This window comes from Phaseolus vulgaris, chromosome 2 (assembly GCF_051622355.1).
Source record: "Phaseolus vulgaris cultivar YP4 chromosome 2, ASM5162235v1, whole genome shotgun sequence".
NCBI lineage: Eukaryota > Viridiplantae > Streptophyta > Magnoliopsida > Fabales > Fabaceae > Phaseolus > Phaseolus vulgaris.
This window is the reverse complement of record NC_143499.1, coordinates 13,982,794-13,991,554: the sequence shown is the minus strand read 5'-3', so window position 1 is coordinate 13,991,554 and position 8,761 is coordinate 13,982,794. Positions and strand designations below refer to the sequence as shown.

The 8,761-nt window shown below is 32.9% G+C and overlaps 1 pseudogene; it reads left to right on the top strand.

Moving 5' to 3' along the window:
• The first annotated feature begins 843 nt into the window (after nt 1-843).
• Nucleotides 844-8,543, top strand: LOC150029012 (uncharacterized; annotated as a pseudogene).
• The last annotated feature ends 218 nt before the right edge of the window (nt 8,544-8,761 follow it).

Here is an 8,761-nt window from a genome sequence, read left to right as displayed (position 1 = left end):
TCATTTCGACATCTCACCATTTGTCAAAGTCTTTTTATACTTCTTTGAAGCCAAACACGTCAGTAGCAAACTGTGGGTGTCCCTCAAGGTGTCCCTAGAAGAGCCTTAATTACCCTCTTCTAGTCTCCATACAAAAAATTCAAAGGAAAGTTCGTTAAAGTCCGATCCTCCACAGGAGATCCAACCCTTCTAGATGGATTTCCCTTGTATTGGACCCTCAAACCCAAATTTCGGAGTGCTCAGCGCCTGGAAGAACTATCTTCCAAAGACCAAGGGATCTACCAATATTTGATAGACTTGAAGGTTGTCTTCGACACCTTCTATCTAATATCCAAATAGTACCTTCCTGGTGCTCTAAAGGCTTATACTGGTACACCTATTTTCCACTCTTAGTGAAAATAACTCTGCCACCACTTGATATCCATTTACTTATTTTCTTTACTGGGAGGATGTTGACCCATATCAACAAGAAGGAGCTAGGCGAGATGGCCAAAAGGATGAGGGCAACTGCCATCATGCCTAAAGATTCCTCAGCACAAAAAAAAAGCTCCAACCACCACTGCTCAAGCCCCAACTAAGAAAGATGAGGAAACCACCTCGGGGCTTGTTTTCAAAAGAAAAAGGAAGGAAACTGCTCCCCCTACCGAGCACTCTCACTTGGATGGACGAGCTCCTTCTCAACATGTTGCTCCTTCAGAAGGCCAGGTTTCGCCCCTAGATGTGATTGTTATCCAAGAGGGCAAAGTGGAGAGCTCTAAGGGGAAGAACTTGTGGGATCCGAGCTTCGACGTCCCCACCCATGGTGAACATACCTTCTTGCCTATCGTCGACAAGGATAGGCTCATGGCCAACGAGGAAGACCAACTATATCGTGACTGCATGAAGCAAATCGGGCAGGCCTTTGCCATGGGATGCTTGGTCATTTCAAAAACAAGAGCTCGGAAGGCAGCAGAAGATCAAACAGTCCAAGAGAATTTGGGGCTTCGCAAAAAGATGGAACACCTTCAGTTTGAGCTCCAACATTTAAATGGCCTACTTCAAGAAGCCGAACGACTTCAAGCTGAGAAGTCTAAGGAAGCAGCGGGTCGAGCCCAAGAGGCAGCTAGCGTGGCTGAAGAAAGAAACACACTATTGATCGAAGTTGACAAGTTAAAAGGGAGTTAACCCTCAAGGACGAAACCTTTGCCAAAACCACTGATTCCTTTAAGCAAGATGCTGCCCAATCCTACCTTGTAGGATTCAAGGCAACTATTGAACAAGAAATGACACTTCATTCCTCTTTGGACTTGACCGAACTCGGCCAGGGTAAAACCGTGGTTGATGGCCAACTAAGGGATGCTTAGCTTGAAGAGTAATGGTCTGTAATATGCTACAATTTGCTTGCCCCTTGAACAATTTGAACATTTTTTGACTTTATGTTATTAGCATCTTTGCTTTTTCTCATTTTCAAATGCATGCCTCGCTACTTAACTTATCATATAGCAAACTTCGACTAACTTAAGTATAACAACTACTATCAACACACATGCAGATACTCTATTACTTACACTAACTGATTTCTACCTCTTGAGCATGAAGTAATAAAAATAGCAAGAATCCAACTTAGGTGAATCTAAGCATGAAAAATCGTAGAGTTCCCACTTAACAAAGAACTAACCTTTTGATGAACTATACACCCACAGTTAAGACAAGCCTATACTCAATCTCAAATTGCATAGGTGTATTCCACAAACTTGGCCAAGGGCCATATACCTTGATCTCACCAAGCTTTGCTTCGTTGAGCGCCTACTCGGATAACCATACCTTCCCGAGCTTGGTCGTCTTATTCCGTGCTAAGAATGATTCATTCATCACTCAGGGTAACTAAACTCGGATAACCACTCGTACACCGAGCTAACCCCTCTTGTGCGAATGATTTTCCTACGTATCATTTAATCATTTCACAGAGCGATAGAACTCGGGTGACCGTTCACACACCGCGTTAACCCAACTTACCATGTACCAAAACAACTTATCCATAACATCTATTTGCAGAGCGCCTATACTTGGGTAGTCTTTCTTACGCCGAGTTAGGTCGTCTTACCTTGCATTGAGTCAAACAAATTATTTTGCAGAGCGCCTGTACTCGGGTAGTCGTTCTTACGCCAAGCGAGGTCCTCTTACCTTGCCTAAATACTTCCTTTATATCAATTTTGCGCACATGGCACCTATACTCGGGTAGTTTTACTGATACCGAGCTAGGTCGTCTTACTTGATACTAAATAACCAATTTATACGCAAGACGCCTGTACTAGGATAGTCGTAACACCGAGTTAGGTCGTGATACAAGCCAAGCCAACAAGAAGTTGACCAAGGATGCAAATGACCATTTACACTATGAGAAGTCATCTCAGCATACAAGTGGAGACCTCACTAAAGGGAGAAATGGACAAAGACCAGAGCATCTCAAGTTCTCTGTTGGTCTACTTAAGAATAAAACACGTTGTAAATAATTTGGGCTCACTTTAGGGGTCCAGATAGCAAAGATAGGCTAGAATAAGGTGTCTTTAGCATAATAAGGGTTGTGGGTAGCATTTTAGCTTGTTCCTAGCCCTTTTGGAAGGCATTTTGACCTAGTTTCTAGAAGGACAAGCCTAGGATGCGGGTTTTGTTGAATCAAGCGTGTTCAAAGCTTTGAAGAATCCAAATCCTTTGAGTTTGATGGAAGGCCTGATGTGCTTGTTGTTGCTGAGGTGTTTTAGAATAGGATCTGGGGTAGATTATCTGTGTAAATCCACTCTTGATTGAATCCAAAGCTTAAGTATTCTCAAACCTTTTGAATTGAAAGTGTTTTTCAAACTAAGTGAAAAACAACCTATTGTTTTGTCGAAACAACCGATTGTTTTATACTTAGGTGTTTTCAGAAAGGTTGAAAACTGTTTTTGCTCTTTGACTTGCTGTCAAACCAAAACAACCGATTGATTCGAGCATTCAATCGATTGTTTGTTTTGAAACCATAATAGAAAATTGTTTTGTGCTTTGACTGAGCTTTAAATGTTTTTATAACTGAATGCACTCCTGTTTTAAATGCTTTGACAAATCTTTTAAAGCTATAAATAGTGTGTTCAACTTTTGTAACAAATAAGGAACTGAGATTTAATCAAAGAAAAACAAATTTGAGTTTTTCACTGATTTTGCTTTTGAAGAGTTAAAGATTGCTTTGAGATTGCTTTGATCAAGAGAGAGTGGAATAGGATTTTCATCTTGTATTGATTTCAGATCATTCTGTAACAAGTGTAATCCTTTTATACTTTGTGTAAAATCTGGTGTGATAATTTAAGAAGTGTTGTGTGCTCTTGAGGTTGTCAAGATCAGCATTCTTGGTGGTGTATGTGCTGAGCCAAAGGAAGTGTGTGTCTTGAGGGGATCAAGGTCACTTATTTGGTGGTGTGTGTAAGTAATCTAGGTTTGATTGCTTAGTGGATTCCCCCAGTGGTTTCTGGGAAGACTGGATGTAGCTCTTGGTTTAAGAGTGAACCAGTATAAACTGTGTGTGCAATCTCTCTATCCCTTAAACTCTTTAAATTCAATTTGTATATTTTATCTGGTATAAACAACCGATTGTTTCTGCGAAACAACTTATTGTTTTTCTGGTGCTGTGCTAAATTGCTTTGTGTTTTTGGCAAACTGAGTTCTTAATCAAGTTTTCTCAAAGGAATTTCATTCTAGACTAAAAAGTTTGCAAAAACCCTCTTTAAACCATTCACCCCCCTCTAGTTTAAAGCCATACATTCTAACAATTGGCATCAAGAGCTTGGTTATTGAAATTTATTAAAGTGTGATCCTAAAACTGTTTTTATATGGCTGATAGATTACCCTTTGGAGAGGGTGCTTCAATCAACAGACCACCTCTGTTTTGTGGTTTGAACTACCAATTTTGGAAAGTCATAATGAAAATCTTTGTGGAATCCCTTGACAAAGGAATTTGGGATGCAATTGAAAATGGCCCCTTTGTTCCAAAATTTGAAAAAGATGGATCTTCCATTGAAAAACCTTGGTCTCAATGGACTGATTCTGAAAGCAAGAAGGCCAAATTTGATTGCATTGCTAAAAACATAATAACTTTTGCCTTGAATTCAGATGAATTTTTCAGGGTCTCTCAATGCAAATCAGCAAAGGAAATGTGGGACACCTTGGAGGTAACTCATGAAGGTACCAATGAGGTGAAAAGAGCCAGAAAGCATACTCTAATCCAAGAGTATGAAATGTTCAGAATGCTTAAGGGTGAGACTATTGCTGAAGTTCAGAAGAGGTTCACTCACATCATCAACCACCTCATGAGCCTTGAGAAAATCTTTGAAAAAGAAGAGCTAAACATCAAGATCCTCAAATGTCTTGATAGATCTTGGCAACCTAAGGTAACTGCTATATCTGAATCAAAAGATCTAACATCATTGAGTATGGCTTCTTTGTTTGGCAAGCTTAGGGAACATGAGTTAGAGATGAATAGACTCAATGTTCAAGAAAGTGAAGACAAGCATGTGAGAAACATTGCCTTAAAAGCGGTCAAGCACAAAAGCAAGCAAGAATCCAGTGATGAAAGTGATGAAGAGAACCTTCGCTTGCTATCTAGAAAGTTTAGCAAATTCTTGAAAAGGAACCGCAACAAAGACACCAACAAAGAAAGGTATGGAAACAAAAAATCCAATGATTTTAATTCCAATAACTATACGTGAATTTATTATGAAATTTGGAATTTTCTCATGGTTAGGGTTTAGGAGGTGAGCTTCTTTGATTATGTTTTTGATTTGGGTTTTTTAATTTAATTTTAAATTAGTGAGTAACTGTCTTTTATTTTCAAAATGGGTTTCAAATGCAACCAGAATTTTTTTTATTTTTTTTTTCAATTTTAGTTTTCAATTACTATTTTTTGTTTTGTATAGATTTTGTTTCTAATTCTTGAAGCTGAGTTGAAAAATAGAGATAATACGTGCTCAACATAATAATGTCTTTCTTATTTATAATACTTGATTTATCATTTTTTTTATCTTATAATGAAGTTCAGACACTTCTCTTAAATGGCGTGACGGTGTCGAATACTCGTATCGGACACCGATACTCGTATGACACTTGTAGGACACGTATCTGTAAAGTGTCTAATTCAAAAAATATTTGTTGGATTTATGACAATTCTAGTACGGTTCTAACACAATTTTAAAAAGGAAAAATACATTAATTTTCTAAAAACTCAAATTTATTGTATAAATTTTTATTATAACTATAAAAATAAAAAGTAAATCCTTTTGAACCAGTAATAAAAAACATCTTTCTGCTCAAAAAAATAATTTGTAACATACTTATACATATAAATTTTTATTGTCAATTTATATAATTCATAATTATATAATATATAGATTTGTGTCTCCGTATCATACATTTTAAAAATTATACGTATCTCTGTATCCGTATATGTATCATATCCGTGTCCGTTTCGATGTGTGTCTGTTTAAATACTATAATCCTCTCCATTCAGATCCCATGATTATCTTATATTTTGAATGCTGGAAGAGTGTTAAATACTTGAAATTTCTCAGTAGATCGCTACCCTTTTCGTTGACTGGTCATATGAATTAAATGCATGGTTTTCTTGAAATAGTGGTTGCATAGCATTTTAAGATGACAGTGAAGGATCATAATGTCTCAGCCCCCAACAAATAAAGCTATGTCCTTTGAATTTAAATTTGTTACAGATTATATAGTTCACGGTTTATATATATATTGCCAATATGAATTCATACTGATGCTTATTATAATATTATAGTAGCTGCAATATAATTTAAAAAAAATCTTGTAATTCAGTCATGTAATTGTTATAAGATAAAAGAAATATATATGTATATATATTAAAAAAATGTTTATTATAAGAAATAACATTTAAAAGAGACTATCAAATTCAATTTTTCAGTCAAAAATAAATTTTTCATTAAAAACATTCATGTGACCACATGTTTCTCTCTTCCAGTTTTTTCACCAGACTAAACCATGCCTTTTATTTCTTATTTTCTTTGTTTTATCTTTTTTATTCTTTTTCATTGCAATATCTGTCGTGAGAATCAAAAGACGATTAAAATACAATAACAAGCACTATTCAACCAAATATTGTTGGAAGAATTTAATTATGACTTTGAAAGTGGTGCGTTCTATTTTCTTTTAAACGTGATTTTTTCTCAATTGTATAATTCTCTAATTTAGAGATAACAAAACAGAACTTGTCTTTTTCAAGTTGTGATTGATTTTATTAATTTGAGATCTATTATTATTGTATAATAAACGTGATTCTTTTTCAATTGTATAATTCTTTAATTTAGAGATAAGAAAATAGAAACTATTAATAATATGTGAGATCTATTATCATTGTGTTTCAAGATAAAATATACAGTTAATAGAAGAAAATTGACCCAAGAACAAAAGTTATAAAGAATTGCAGAAAAAAGAAATTAGAGACTTCGGTATTTATCAGATATAGTCTACTTTTCGAAAGTTTCAACTCAAAATAAATAAAAAAAAAGAAAAAAGAGATGAAGAGCATGATGAAGGGTATAAACCCAAAGAATTATAAAAGTTTCAATATTCAAGTGAAAAAGATGAAAATACAGTAAAAAAAAAGGTGTGAGACTCTTAAAACCTGTAAATGTTTGTGTTTAGTTTAATTACACAAGTAATATGTATCTAATTTAGGTTGATGTATCTAATTTAGGTTGATAGTATAACTCACTTTTTCTTTAAGTGCTTTTTTTTCAAATAAAAATAATTGTTATAATTTATATTTTTCTTAAACTTTTTGTGATTATTTACTTTTATAATTTTAGATAACAAGACCATTAAAATTAAATTATAAAATAATCAATTCCTCTGAGTTGGTTAACATTGAGCAACATGAAAAAATTACAGGTATTTGTATAACATGTTTTTCTAGATTGAATAAATCATTATTAAAATTGGTATTGACTTATTTTTTCTAATTTAATTTAGGTCAACGCGTTGTTAAGAAGTGACGTGGACATACTATTAATTCAAAACTTCCAAAGAAAAGAGAAAAGTTAATGGTAATGGGAAAGACATTTGACATCCAATTTCCCCCTCCTTATTTTAAACTTTATGGAAAATATGAAAAATATTTTAAGGTAGAAGCAACTGTGTGTATACGGCAAAAAACTCTTTTACAAGTTAAAACTTTGAAGGAGATATCTAAGCATGATTTAACTCTAATGTAGAAACATAAAAAGGTTAGTATACTCTATTAATGTAAGTATACTCAATTTTTATTTATATATTTAATGTATTTTGAATATTTGGTACTTTTTTTTTATTTAGGATGCATTATGTTTAATGGAAGAGTATAAAGAACATGCAATGCAAGAGTTGCAATTCCAATATAGAAATAGACATCACCATTTATATCAAACTTACATCCAAAAACAAGGGTAGAATATCAAACTTACATAAAAAAACAATTGTAGACTAAATGATGTATGTCCTGACAATTCGAACTGGTTAGTACATAACAAATGTAATGATTCTAAATTTAAGGTAAGATTACTTTCTTTGTATATCTATATCTTAAATTTGAATTTTATTTTTTATGTATTATAATATTAAATTATTTCTACATTTATAGGAAAGGAGCTTGAAAAATAAAACTAGTCGAAGTAAACACGAAATTAAATTAGTTATTGGCACAAAATAAATTTTCCAAAAGGCATTTGAAATGGTAATGTTGCTTTTATGTTTCATATATACAAATTTGTGCAAATTTTATATAGGTTTTATATAGTTTTTTTATGCTTCACATATACAAGTTTGTTTTTGTTCTTTTATTTAATCCATCATTATATTACCTTATTTATTTATTTTCAACAGAAAGAATAATTAAAAAGTGACGAGTGGTCGAATACAATAGAAGGCTAAATGTATGAAATCTAATGGAACTTGGTGTATTCGTAATGGAAAAGAAATTATGGTAAATACAAGTATTACTTTAACTTTTATTTTAATATATTTAAAAGTTAGATTTTGTTTTTTCCATGACTTTAAGACAAAACTCAACATCCTATTCATAGCACCTTTATTTTAATATTATGAAATATTATAAATGTTTATTATTTTGTGTTAACATTGTGTAGGACGATTTGAAAAATGTAGATGGAGTGTATGGAGAAGAAATTGCAAAAGCATGTGTGCCATTGGTTAAACATTTTGTATTTGTACTAGGAACAAAACCAACTCACTCACAAGGTATAGTCAGTGTATCAGTGACAAAAACAAATGTAGAGAGACAATTTGTTCAAATTCAAGGGGAGAATGCATAAAAAAGAGCAAATGAATTAAAAGTGCAAATTTTGACTAATATTCAACTTCAAAGTGAATTGCAACCTCAACATCAATTAATTGAAGATCAAAAACTTGATATCAAAATTCAACATGACCAAATGAAGCAAGACATTGAAAGGGAAATGAAATGTCAAATGACGACTTTATTAGGAGTTTTATCATTTAAAGTTTAAATGTTTCTTCAAATACACATTTCTAAAATATTATTAATTAAATTTTTATTGATATTAATTATTTATTTTATTTATTTATTTTGCAGATCAAAAACCTTGAAGATACTAAAGAGAATTTATTGTTATTTTTCAAATAAGTAAAGTTAAGTCTCATCTCATATATGCATGTTTAAATTTATTATTGGATATTTTAGTTTTTGTCATTTAGAATGTAATGG